We start from the raw sequence: 14,889 nt of genomic DNA, 5'->3' as shown, positions 1-14,889 counted from the left end.
ATAATCTAGCTATGCGTTGACCATCCGTCAGGAGCTTTAATGATAACTGTGAAAGGAAAAGAACACAACAATCACTCTGGGAAGGAGTGGGATGTAGTTCTGAATTGAATGGGCTGTGCAATCAGGAGACATGTGCATCCCCAAGCCTGGTAAGCAGCATGGATGGCATTGCTACCAGTTCACATAAGAGAGCCTCAGTGGATAAAGAACCCTGCAAACACTAGGAATTCCGGCTTTTTAGTTTTCAGTTGGTGCTGGCAAAACATCTATTTAGAAATTTGCAATGAGCCATGAAAGACTGTGGATCTCAACTGAAGAGTTCAATATTAGAAATTTAGAACAGATGGGAAATTCTCCCTGATAGTTTTACAAAGAGAAAAGAAGTTCCCTCTTCACGTTTTCTACTATTTGAGATGATATGGTTTGCAGTTTTTCTTTTCCCTTTCAAGGTAGATGTAGTACGTGGAAGCAGATGAAGGACACATCCATGCTCAGAACACTTCTCTCTTTGCAGGATGTGTTGGCACATTGCGAGCACTTGAAAAACGCAGGAGCTGGGTTAGCTCATTGAAAAAGTCACAAAGCCTACTTAATGATGATGTATCTAAATGATATTTTAAGTAAAGCTTTTGTTTGTTTGTTTGGTATTCCACATTTGAATTTCATCAAAGAAAGAAAATCAGAAATGAGTAGTGATTAACTCTTTCCAGGTTATCTCCATAAAACCTTTTTTTCCCTCCCTTTAACCTCTTAATAGAGTTGTGATAATGTTTTCAGTGCTAACAATAGTATCACTATGATTTCTGATTCCTCATTGTACTATTATTAGTGATTTTGTTAATTTCATTTTAAACATTTTGTCAGTCTATACGATTTTTATGGGCTGTGCAAATGATCCATAGGAACAATTGTTTTTATTGTTGCTTCTGTGGAAATTCTATTACAGAATTATGGCTGAGGGAAAGGGTGACACCTCATCTCATTCAACACACACACACACACACACACACACACACACCACGCGTTCCTACTAGATGATCTCTTTGACTCCTTGGTGCAGGGAGTAAAAGAAATATTGGGACTCAGGTAAACATTCATCTCTCTGGGTCTAGGAGACACTGGCATTCACCAAAAATACAGTGTGGATTGTTTGTTTTTAAGGTATATCTCATAGAAGTATTAGCTTCACAGTTGGAAAGAGGTCTTTTTTTAAAAAAATTTTCTATCATCAAATACCTAACCCATTCCCATTTTAGCCCTGCTGCCAAGGGGGGACAATTCCACTTGCTACTGGTCTCTGAGGGAATGAGGAGTAGAATGATCTTTCTCCCTGGGCTTTGGGAAGTATGTTGCTTGCTGGGTGTGAACCTGGCCTTGAACAAATGGCAGAGTCCAAGACCATGTATGCCAAGTAATCTCCCTTAGCTCATTAACATGTACAAAACACATAGGCAAAATGGTAATTCCTGTTTTATTTTTTCCCTTTTCTTTCTCGACCATCTTTCTAAAACTTCACATTGCCTCTCCTATTCATGTCTTTGTGTTCTTCCCTCTGTACGGGCATCATTTGATGGGCAAAGAGTGCCTGCTTACACACTGCACGTCATTTGGGCTGTCGTCGAGTGTGCAGGCTATTTCAATGTGATTGCATCTGTATTCATCTACTGACAGAAGTGGCAATGTTGCAGACAGGGATATTTGCTATCGAAACAAACAAAGCGTGTGGTGTTATAGATTTGTATGCAAAACCTTCACAACAAAACTAAGTAGCTATTTACTTTAAATATGCCAATTAACTGTTACTAATGTACAGTGCAATTCTAGGTTAAGGATGATTGATAGTAACACGCAGTGAAATGTTCTTAAACTACAGTCAGGAAATGTAAATGTACAAAATGGAAAGAACCAGCAGCTGACAGCACTAGTTACATGTTTCAAAACAACACTTTCAAATTGTTCCTTCATCCTTTCTCTATTCTGCACTTCTACAGCCTGGTAGCCAGCACTATACTAAGAAAGTTTCAGAAAAGAGAAAATGTTTTAGTACGAAGTAAACATCATGGGCTTAATCTCATTTGTTTCATCAGGCAGAACTCTTAGGAACCACAGTGGGAGTTTTGCTTGACTGAAGAGAATAGTATTGTCTCTTCTAAATGTCTGACATTGAATCTGTTGCTATTACAAAACTAATTAAAAGGAGAGATGACTTCTCCTTTAGTTGCTACACCCTGTCTCCACCGACACTCTTCTTCATTTGCCCTAGACTAACACCATCCAAAAGAAATACAAAGAAAGCCACAAGTGCTAGCCACATATATATTTTTAAATTTTCTTGGAACTAAACTTAAGAAATAAAAAGAAACAGATGACATTAATTTTAATAACATTTTTATTGAGCCCAGTATTTCCAAACTATTAGCATTTTAACACGTAGTCAATATAAAATATGAATAAGGTATCTTGAATTCTTTTCTCCATACCAGGTCTTTGAAATTTGGTGTGTATTTTGTGCATATAGCTTATGTCGATTTCAGAAGAACCACATCTTAAGATTTTGGTAGCTTTCCGTGGCCAGACTCTACTATATGGGATAGAACAGTTCTGTATATTGCAATTTAAGGACCAGTCTAGTGTGAGTGATTAAAATGATTACTTTGGATGGTCAGGAAAAGCTGGATGTGCATCCTCTATCGACACAATGATACAATTGCCGTTCAATTCTGTCAGTCACTGTTAAAGCCTGTCATTTTGTTGGGGAAAGATGAGTTAAATTCATAAACTCGGTCAGCTGATTGATGATTTTACAAAGCTACCTGGCTTTTAAATGCTAACATATGTGTGCCAGGGATACATTATAAATATTCTCATACTAAAATCTCAAAAGAAAAATAGGGAATTACTTAAAAAGTAAAAGTATAATGTCAAGGGCCTTTTGATATGCATCATTTAAATGCCAGTTGAACATTTTCATGACGCATTTTATCACAACAATAAAAATTGGGTGTGTATTGTTAGAAAAACTATCAGTAAGTGAGGATACTGCCTAGTAAACCCTCTAAGAAGGAAAACTGGATATACTTAACTCCAGTTGATTATTTATTAACACTAACTATAAACTAAAGAACATAGCGCAAACATGATTAAGCAGAAATTGAGTCTCAAACACGGGAGGAGATAATAAAAGGGGAGCTTTTTGGGGGAGAACATTAGATTTTTCCAGAGTCAGACAAATTATATTAATTTACTGTTTTCTGTATGCAACACACTGGTAAAAGATGTGGAGGCAAATGACAACAACAATAACAACACAGTTATGTCATGCTTGTTCAAGGTTAGGGAAGACATTTATGTGAGGACAAACCTCCAAAACAAACCATAATAAATTAAGTGCTATAATTAAGGTAATTATCAGAAGTAACTGAGATACTCTTTAAGTATGTTGTCTTTGAAGAGTCACGGAGAATTGTGGAAAGGCACCCATTTCTGCCCTTCTGCTTTGCTCTGCACTCCCCACCTCCGCAGGCTGCATTACGGTTTCCCAGATTTCTGTGTCAGCTGACTCTCCAGTGGGTTAAGCCAGTGGGAAGCCCAGTGGGAGAGTAAAGGGCTGGAGGAAGGGACAAGTCAGGTTATTTCCCCTATTTCTCTGTGCCTCCGGGGATATCTCTGGAAATGTCTCAGGTAATGTCTTCTCTATAGCTGTAACTCCTGCTCTCCATTCCTGTCACAGTTGCGTCTTTCTCCAGGTGACCGTCACCCCTGGCCCTGGTATCACAGACTCCTCCCTTTTATTCTCTAGCCTAGAAGTCCTAGTGACTTCCTGCTATTTCTGATCTGCGGTTGCCTCACCACCCCCTGTTCAGTGAGCCTTTCGGTGTCTGTGTAACCAATTCCCTGTACTAAATCCACTCCCTTCCACTGTTTTAAATACTAAGACTCACCCTCCCCAGTTGAATTGTGACTGATACAGAATGAAAAATAGATTCTGGAAACAAAAATGAGCCAAGTGCCAAGTGAATTATTAAGCAGATTGCATATGTGCACCCAAAAGCAGGCAGTGATCACTAACAGCCAACATGAGTTCCTCAGCAGCAATCATGACCAATTCACTTCGCTTATTTAATTGGTGGTTACAGACGTATTGGCATTAGTACGTGAGCAGTGCCTTTGAAGTGATCTCTCATGATGTCCTTGTGGTTAAGAGACACATGTGCTGGATGATACAGATTTAGTCAGGTTTATAGGCTGTACTGGAAAATACCTAGAGGGAACCATGGCTGCTATTCAATATTTGAAGAGGGATTAGATTAAATCTTTGAAACACTAGAGGCTAGAGCCAGGATCAATGTTTGAAGTTCAGGGAATCTGATTTTGGCTCAGTAAATGGAAGTGCATTCTAAGAATTAGACTTCTTCAGAAATGGAATAGGTGCTCTATGAGGAAGATGATTTCTGTCCCTGTTTGTATCCAGACACATTTTACCAGATTTTTTTAAAGAGATCCTTGCATTTCACTTGAAATATATTAGTCTGAAAGTCTCTTCCAACTGAAAGATGAAGAACGTATGAATATGGTCATCCATGCTTGATACTAGTGTGACACCAGATGTAACTTTGTCGTTGGATTAGATTTCAGAAGGAGCCCCAAAACTTTCACTGCCTCCAGGTGATCATGGTTAATGTTAATGATCATTGTCCTGCTGAAAAACCAATTAATCAAATTTCCTGGTTTATAGAAGCACAAATGTATGGTTTTTTAGTTCAGGGATAAAAGGCTTTTGTCTCACTTTGAGAAAATCAACATGTGAAGGAAGGGGCATAAAGCATGAGCAAACACTATGTAAACATTAATGGATGCATTTAGAATATAAAGATATGCATACAAGAAATTTTGAAGGTTTTCATGAGGAGTGACATCAGTCTTGTGTGGGTTAGTTGTCAGGACAAAACTTGACTTCATAAGAAAGTTTTTGCAGAAGATGAAAATTTTAGCAGGTATTTTTATCACCTGCTATGACAGAAAACATTTGAACTTCAGCTGTAATCAATCAGTCAATCATTCAACAAGTTTTCATCAAGCACCTGCTATATGTCTAGCATCAGAGATAGCCCAGGGCAAAAATTTTAAGCAGGAGGAATTGTTTTCTTGTCTCTTTTACTCTGCCCTTGCCCACTGCCTGATGTCAAGAATTTGAAAGATTTTCAATGACCTGTAGGTGTCTGAGAAAATGTTTTACAATAAGACACAAGATATATCCTAAGTAACATTACTTGTAGAAGAGAGGTATGAATGAGTGAATACATGAGTTCACCTCCATTAAGAGGATTTTATTCACTTGTTTCTGATGAACATGTTTTGAGTACCTTCTATAAACAAAGCCCCGAATGAATTACATACTGTTCCCACTTTCATAAATTTCCAGGATCGTGATGATAAATCCATGCATACAGAGCTAATTGTAATACAATATAAGTGCTGTGCTACAGGTATTAACACAATGCTATGGTAACACAGAGGAGGATGTGATTAATTTATGAATTTTGCTGCAGTGGGGGTTGGGCGAGAGGCCGGAGCTGACATGGGAGAAGCTTCAACATAGAAGAGGCAACATATAAACTGAGACTAAAAGAAAAAAATACCTCTTTCTGCAAGAAAAGAATCCTGTAAGCAGTAAAAAGAGTTTAGGTGGAGGCTTAAAGGCATTTGCTTTTTAACAGCTATAGGTTTTCACTGGCGTTAACCAGGGGTCAAAGCACCTTTGTGGGAATTTAGGGAGGTATTATTTCAATTAGACTCTTCATGGAAAGCTTTATTCTTCAGTGTAGGGTCAGCATGGTCAATTCCTCTGCTATATACTAATATATCAACAGTGCCTAATAATTACTCGTAGTGGTCTGATAGATTCAGTGAGTAATGCACATGGAGTTTTTAGGTTTTGAACAAAAATATTCAATTTAAGCCTTATGCATTAATTCTTCCTTTCAAAATCAACATCTGCTAGCACCCTTTTTCAGCAAAGTGTTTACATAGTAGAAGTAAATTCATCTATGGCATGACACACAATAATATTAATGTACCACTAACAAGATTTTTTTCTTTAAAAACAAGTCTTTATGACTTCAGCTCTGGTCTGCTAGCACTCTGATCTTTTACCACCTGCCATCACTGTGGCAGCTCACAGAGCAAGGCACCTCCCACATATCTAGATTTCCTGTTTTTCTTTTGGGCAGGAGCATTGAAAAGAACAACTTTCAGGCAGAAGAAACAAGGTCAAAAGACTGGATTTGCTAGTGGATTTGCTACCCAAAATCTACTTGGAGGATCAAACTGCAGGAGCTATAGCCTGAAGAATTTCTGTAATAAACCGGAAACGATCACTAAAAGGAAACATGTAGCAAAACATGTAGAAAAACATTTCTTTCAGCTAGGAAGGTGTTTTAGTCAGAGTTTTTCTAGGATTATGAAATTTGCAATTAATTTACAGCAAGTTTTAATTTAGTTCTTAATTTTACTGGCCAAAATCTTGTTCTACTTTGGATCTACTGTTTTTTTCATTCCAGAGCGAATGCCATTTTTAAGGGGTGGTTTAAAAACCAATAATTTAATCCACATTCTGCTAAAACTTTTAGTATAAGTGCTTTACTCAGAAGTATTTTTTTCTTTCTTAAAAAATCTGATTTTAATTGCCAAACTCATTTTTAAAAATCAATTCAATGAAAAAAATTCTATGGTTTCCATTGTTTTTTTTTTCTTTCTTAAACCCAAGGGAAAAGGTGGGTGAACAACAACAAAAAAAAGCACTCCATGTAGAGTCTTCTTTAATGTCTCATTTTGGTGATGTATGAAATCAAAACCAAATTGTTTGAACCAGCCATAAGGCTTAGTTTGAATTTTCCAGGGTGCTTGTGTTTTGCAGTCATTTCTTGTGATGATTTTATTTTGTTCCTTTGGTATGAACCACCATATTAACATATGCTAAATAAGGGACAATTTTTAAATATACATGTTTTGGTTACTAAATCTGCCTCTACTTTTGTCTGTGTCAAAAATTATGCCAGAGTTTCCAGTAAGAATGTTAAAGACAAGATAAGTAGAAAAAAACAACTAAAAGGGACCTAAATGAGATGAACAGGAGTTTATTTGGTAAAGACTATCTTTTATGATTCTGCTCTTTAGGGGAGAATGTAATATTTTCTCATTTGAATATTTTATGATGAAAAAGTGTTTAGACAACTTAATCAAACCAACAAAGAACCCGGGTCATTTATGTGCATATTAAGTGCGTATATTATAATGCAGTCAAATGGCCTCGGTTCCAGAACTAAGTGAAATCATCTTATATATGGTCACTATCAGTAAATGATCAGAAGAGACTGAATGATTCAAGATCTCTCACTGCAAAGTGTTTTTAAGAAGAGATTTCTTTCCAACATTCTGAGTATTAACGCCTTTTTAGTTGTAATAACAGAGATCCACATCAACCTAGCTTAATTAAAACAGGAAAATTTATTGTAAGGAGACTTCACATAACGCCAGGGCAGGAAATGCAATAACTGGGGCTCATGATAGGCTGTAACTAGGAGTCCAGATAGTAGTTCTCACTCTTTCTCTCTCAAGGCCTAGTTCTCTGGTTCTGGATGCTTCAGTCTTCTCTGTGCCTCGACTGCCCCAAAGCTCCCAAATTTACATGTCCTCTATTTAGCAAAGCAGACCTCAGAACATATTTGCAGGAAAGAAAATCAATCAGATTGACTTTGGCTTAGGATAGGTGTTGACCCCTGGCTATATAGAAGATGGGGTCTCACATACAAATATAGTTGCCACGCTTTCATCTTCAAGGGAAGCAGGGGAATGTTGACTTCAGAGAAGAGGAGATATAATAAGAGGCCAACCTCCCAAAGGTAACCCATTAAAAATATAATCAATTCAATTCACTTAAAGACGCGCACAGATATAGCCTATAGTTTTTCTGTAACTATAATGTGCTCACTGAAACTTGACTATGTAAGACAGTTTAAATGGCAACAATATATTTTAGGAAATTGAGTGCAGAGAAGTAACATATATTGGGGAAAGACCAAAGATTTTAGGGAATGACAGATTTGGGTTCCATTTTTGCCCCATATTTCATAAGGGAGCTGAAGGTAATTTTTCCACCTCCACAATCTCAGTTTGCAAATCTATGAATTGGGGACAATGATACCTACATCACAGGGGTCCTGGTAATTAAAAATAGTATATTGCAATGGCAAGAGCAGTGTATAATTTAAGGCAAAAGTCAATAAATGGAGCTGTCATTACTCTCTTTATGTTTAGTGATTTTCAGTCATAATCTCAGCACTTTAAAGTCGAATGAAGTACATATATGTTGTTGGATCAAAAGAGGATACTTTGAAGCAGCCCCTGAAAAATTTGAAAACAGAGAAATGAATATTTTTTTCTTGAGATTAAACTATAAAAGCAACTCAAAATGAAACAGAGACATGTATGTAAAGTCAGTTTAAAGTAGTCTTTCCCAAATTGTTTGTATTACTCCTTCTGCAAAATGGCCCTATCTGCATGATACCGAAAATGTTAATGTTTTTTCCTTAAATTACTTTATATCGATTGACCATTTAAAATTATTTAACCTCATCTTTGTAATACTATTATTGAAATTAGGATTTGACATACTTGTTATATATATAGTTTTTCAAATAGTCAATATCATAAATATATAACTATTCGTAGAAAAAATTGTTCTTTTTACCATGTAAAACGAACTTGTTGGAAATACTGACTTCACAAAACAAAATGACTCCAGAGCCTATAAAACAGACCAAAATCTGAATGAAGACCTTATCATATTTAAAGAAAGAAATATTTCACTTGACAACAGGGAGTTGGTCAGCCTGAGGACAGAGCAGAAGTGAGACACCTCAGTTAATGTCAGCTGGTGGCCTCAGCACTCAGTGGGTGCAGGATGTGTTTCTAGGCCCAAGTGATCAGCAGATACTTTGACTGATATCAGGCTGTCAGAGAAAGCCACTTAACTTCCATGTGATTCCATTTATTCATTTGTAAAATAGGATTATAATAATCAAAGTATTGACATGAAAAACATTAAAATAACACCCTCAATAAAAGAGTTGTTTCTTTTTTTCATCAAAAAAAAATCTCCTGACTCATACTCTGATCTATGTTTGGTAGTCAACATGACGTACTAGGCTTCTTGAGCTATTTTTCTTCTGGAAAATTAAATAAATTAGCAAGGAAGCCTTACATGTCCACCTTATGAGCTTTGTTAGACAGCAAACAACAGTCTTAGTAACTTTAATCGACTCTGATAGTTGATTAACCTTCAAGTCCTAGGGAGGACCCTGCTCAATTGTAAATTCACCCAAGATAAATTCTATATTGATGTGGACTCCTGGGGGCTAATTGTTTTTATGTAAGTATAAGGCTGCAAATACTTCCAGCTCTTGTGCTGTATAGTACATTAAACAACTATTTACTGAAATTCAGCTAGAAATAAGACGTTACCAATAAGGAAAATACAATAAAGAGATACCTGGATCTAACACTTTATCATCTAAGAGATTCACAAGTAAATGTGTGAATGGATTTTTTTTAATATGTATGAGTACTTCTGCATATATTACTTCACAACAATTCTGTGTTACAGTTGAAGAAATGAGTTGCAGAAATTAAAATGACTGGCTGAAAGGCTAAAATGAATGTTTAATAGCGGAACTAAGATTAGAGTTCAAAGTCTGGGATTCTTGACACGGGTAGGTTCAAACCATAGGAACATCTCTAACAATACAGATGCTGGGTCTCTCCCATAGATATTCTGATTCAGCAATTCCAGGCATGGACTCAGGATTCTGCATTTTAGTAAAATTCCAGGTGATTCTGATACAGATCTTCTGCTTTAATAAGCACTGGATTGGATCATGCTATGTTTCCAAGTGACTTGAGCACAATTTCAAACCAACACACCGAGGTGTTTAAAATGCTGAAGTACTGAAGCGTGCCGAGATTCAGGGGGTAAGGTTGCGGGCTGGGGAAGGGTTGAGATCCTTGTGCAGGCTGGTACAGGCTGGGCACACAGAGGAGACATTTAGGTTAACTGGGGTTACTTCAATGACTTGGACAATGTCTGCTGATTACTACTGTCAGCTCGCACAAGAAATCCCAGGAACATTTGCCCTAGAATCCTTTTTATCCCCCCCCTTTTTTTAAAATAAAAACTGGACTCAAAATGTCTTAAATTAGGAAAGAATTCAGCATCAAATGTTTCTTTTTTGCCCTTATATGGATTTTTCTGAAAGCTCTGTCTAAAATACCATGTTCTTTCTATGTCGTATTTATTGTGAACAAAGGCAACAGGATTCTGCCCTTGGATGGCTTTCAGGGGAAGAGACAGAACAAAACAACAAAACACTTTATGTTTCTTTTCAGCGGCACAGATTTTTATCATGTTAGGGTCAGGGTTGAGTTCAAAATGTTGCTCATTTGGGAGTGAAGAATTTCTGTTTCTCAGATGATATGAAAAATCATAGAGTCAACAAAGTAGAGGAAAACACAGCTACTTTGCAATGATTGTAAATTGAAAAACTGTACGGATTACATTATATTTGAGTGGAAATTTAAGCATGAATACTTATCTTTAATTCATCTCTAAACCCCAAAGTAGAGCCCTATGACTCTGGCAGGCCGGATTTGTTTGGAAGCCTGGCTTTCAACATAGACATCTCTGTTTACTGGGAGCCAGTATGGGATTCCCCCTCGGGGATATGGAAAGTGGCAGGAAGTGACCTTTCAAATGGGCCATTGTCTAAGGAAATGTTACAATCATCTTTCCCTAAGCCTAGTTGGATTCACATAATCAACACATTTGTGCAGGAAGGAGGGAGCCCCAGTCAGGGCCAGTCTCCAAATAGCCCATCCTCATTGGTTATTCCCATTTGCCTAGCATTTGTCTAACTTGGGGAAATCTCTGTGATTCTGCACTTACATGAATGGTTATTCCTGTTCCCCAAATTAGTCACCAAATTTGTAGCATACCTGCAAGGTGGGGACATTCACCATCTACGGCCTGTGCCATCTCTTCCTGCATTCCTCAATTTTAATAAACACATGTTTTTTTCTTCTAGGTAAAGTTATGTTTTTGGAGGATATACATCATTCTTACAAGTTTAAAATGGTTTTTACTTTATTTTATTTTTTAAATTTGTTTTTGGACAGAGAGAGTGTGAGTGAACGGAGGAGAGGGGCAGAGGGAGGGAGAGGGAATCTTAAACAGACTCCACACTCAGCACAGAGCCTGATGCAGGCCTCAATCCCATGACCCTGGCATTATGGCCCGAGCTGAAATCAAGAGTCGAGCATTCAACTGACTGAGCCACACAGGCACCCTGAAATAGTTTTTATTTTTATTTTTTAATTTCATTTTTTATTCAGTTTTTAATTTTAATTCCAGTATAGTCAACATACAGTGTTATATTAGTTTAATGTGTATAATATAGTTATCCAACAATTCTATACATCATTACTCAGTACTGATCATAAGTGTGCTCATTTTAATACCCTCACTTATTTCACCCATTCCTCCACCCACCTCCCCTCTGATGTTTTATTTTAAACAATGCCCTCAGTTAAAGTTATTTTGTTTTTCAACAGAACATTTTTTACTTGAAGCATACTTCAAAATACCTGGTTCTAAAAGATATATATAAAGCATTCCATCCAAGAAAAATAGAATATACTTTTCTTTAAGTACACACAGAAGAATCCCCTGGTTAGATAACATAAAAGGACACAGAACAAATACTACAAATTTAAGAAGACTAATATCATGCCAAGTATATTTTCCAACCACAATGGTGTAAAGCTAAAGGTCGACAATAAAACAAATTTGGAAAATCTGCGATGTAAATATTAAATATTTAAAGTAAATATTAAACAACACACTACTGCACAAGCAACGGGCCAAATTTGAAATCAAATGGCAAATAAAAAATGTCTCTATGGCCATAGCACCCTGAATGTGCCCAATCTTGTCTGAAATGGTTTTTAGTTCAGAGTTTCATATATAGTGGACCCTCAATAAATTAACAAATACATTTGCAGTGTGAGTGATTATAATTAGTGTCTTCCTTTTTCCTCAGCCCTATCCTCCAGGGGGCCTTTTAAAAAACTTGTCCTTAAAATAAGACCTGGCACCAGCCTTGTGTCTTTACATCTGGTATAACTGCCATGATGTACCTTATACACATGGTCACCTATCACAAGAAGGAGAGACAAAAGTGAGTGAACTAAGAAAGGGCCAGAGCTGCTGGTCAAAATTATGAAGAAGGCAAGATTCATTTTCAGTTTCTTCTCACACCTCTGCCCAAGGTCATTGGGGGTCTCTAGGGGTCTCTGCTTTACCAGGGTAAAGCTTTACTGTGTTTACTAAAATACTTACCAATGTTAGGAATGTACCTCATCCAAGTTTTTACTTATCTGTCATTTGTCAAAACTTACCTGTATTGTATTTCAAATGCCCTCTTATCTTGCTATCTGCTAGGTTACAGTGCTGGGCAATGGATGAATGAAATAAATGAATCTTTGCTAATGTAAGAACTAGCCAATGTGGTACCCTTCACAAGAATCAAAATGCCTTAACTACTCCACATCATATGCCAAAAGGGAAATGCAAATGAAAACAAGAATGCGATAACATACTAGAATGGTCAAAATCCAGAACACTGACAACACCAAATGCTGGTGAGGATGTGGAGAAGTAGGAACTCTCATTTGTTGTTGGTGGGAAAGCAAGTTGGCATAGTCACTTTGGAAGACAAGTTCCCACTTCCTTACAAAACTAAACATACTCTTACTATATGATCTAGCAATTGTGCTGCTTGGTGATATACCCCAAAGAGCTAAATACTTGCATTGATACAAAACCCTGCACATTGGGGTGCCTGTGTGGCTCAATTGGTTAAGCATCTGACTCTTCATTTCAGTTCAAGTCATGATCTCAGGGTTGTGGGATCAAGCCCTGCATTGGGCTCTGTGCTGAGCATGGAACTTGCTTAAGATTCTGTCTCTCCCTCTCACTCTCCCCCTACCTCTTATGCTCTGTCTCTCTCAAAAGAAACAAACAAAAACTGCACATTAATGATAATAGCAGCTTTATTCATAATTGCCAAAACCTGGAAACAACTGAAGTGTTCTTGAGTAGGTAAATAAACTGTGGTACATCCAGACAATGGGATATTATTTAGCCTGAAAAGAAATGAGCTACCAAGCTTATTCCAATGGAGGGACATTAAATGCATATTACTAAGTGAAAGAAGCCATTCTGAAAAAGCTATATACTATATGACTCAAACTCTGTGACATTCTGGAAAAAAGTATAACTGTTGAGACAGTAAAAAGATCAGTGGTTGTCAGGGGCTAGTGGGGAGGCAATAGGGAGAGCACAGAAGAATTTTAGGGCATTGAAACTACCTGGTATGTGACTATAATGGTGGATACATGTCATTATACATTTGTCCAAACCCATAGAATGTAGAGCTTCAAGAGTGAATCCTAACATAAGCTATGGACTTTGGGTGATTATGATGTGGCAGTGTGGGTTCATCAGTTGTATCAAATGTGCTACACTGGTGGAGGATATTGATAATGGGGGAGGCAGGGATTACATAGGAAACCTCAGTACCCTTTGTTGCATATTGCTGTAAACCCAAAACTGCTCTAAAAAAATAAAATCTATTAAAAAATACCGTCAGCTTAAAGGCTCTTTAGAAGTCATGCTAAGTATATTGATTTGTTCTTACATTCTCTTAAATGTATTCCTTTCTTTTCTGTTTGCGGTGGTTGCTGTCGGGGGTTTGGCAAAATCCTCCAAATTGGTTTTCCTGACCTCCCTCTCGGCAGCCCATCCTATGATCTGTTGCCAAGTTGATCTTCTAAAACATCTCTTTTATCATGTCACTCTTTGGCTGAAATTGCCCTCCTTGACCTCCATTGTTTACATTGCCTGGATGGCAGACGTAAACACATAAGTCACCTTTTTCTCCTTCCTCATGTCAGGCATTAATAATCAATCATGCTTTGTTTCCCTAAGAGCCAGTGGCCTCAGAATCCTCAACACAGAGTTCTAATGAACCACTGTCAATTGCTAGGAGATGATTTTGATGAAACTTCTTTGTCACACTTGGACTACAACAAGAAATCCAGAGTGAAAGCCCATACCCAGTGAAGTTAATATAAGCTGATCCCACTCTGTCTTCCAGTGGATGTAGATTTGAAATATTTCTACTCTGCTTCAGCAAAATTCAGAACCTGACTGTTAAATGTGCTCTATTCTGTTCAGACTCTGGGCCACTGTTTTTTTTTTTTTTAATTTTTAAAAAATATTTATTTATTTTTGAAGGAGAGAGAGAAAGAGTGTGAGTCAGGGAGGGGCAGAGACAGTGGGAGACACAGAATCCAAAACAGGTTCCAGGCTCCGAGCCGTCATCACAGAGCCTGATGCAGGGCTCAGACTCATGAGTCTTGAGATCATGACCTGAGCCGAAGTCAGATGCTTAACTGACTAGCCAGCCAGGCGCCCCATCTGGGCCACTGTTTCTGAGCTTATGTAACATGACCAAGGACACAGGGCTTATATGTAGCAGAATTAAGATTTATACATGGCTGTCTGCTGTCTGAGCGTGGGGACTTCATTCTTCATTACCACAAGTAGAGCCTTCTGCCTGGAGAGGCTCTCCCCTTCCCCAAGACTGATTTGGTGACGGCTTTTAGAATTTCAGTGAGTAACATGAAATCTTGAAGGCAAGTGATAAATGTCAGGATGCTTCAAAGGAAGAAATGTGATTGTTTGGTTTGTCATAAGTTATCAGATAATTCTCA

The sequence above is a fragment of the Neofelis nebulosa genome, chromosome 1 (genome assembly GCF_028018385.1).
Source record: "Neofelis nebulosa isolate mNeoNeb1 chromosome 1, mNeoNeb1.pri, whole genome shotgun sequence".
Lineage (NCBI taxonomy): Eukaryota > Metazoa > Chordata > Mammalia > Carnivora > Felidae > Neofelis > Neofelis nebulosa.
The sequence above is the reverse complement of the archived record's forward strand: the minus strand, read 5'-3'. Positions refer to the sequence as shown.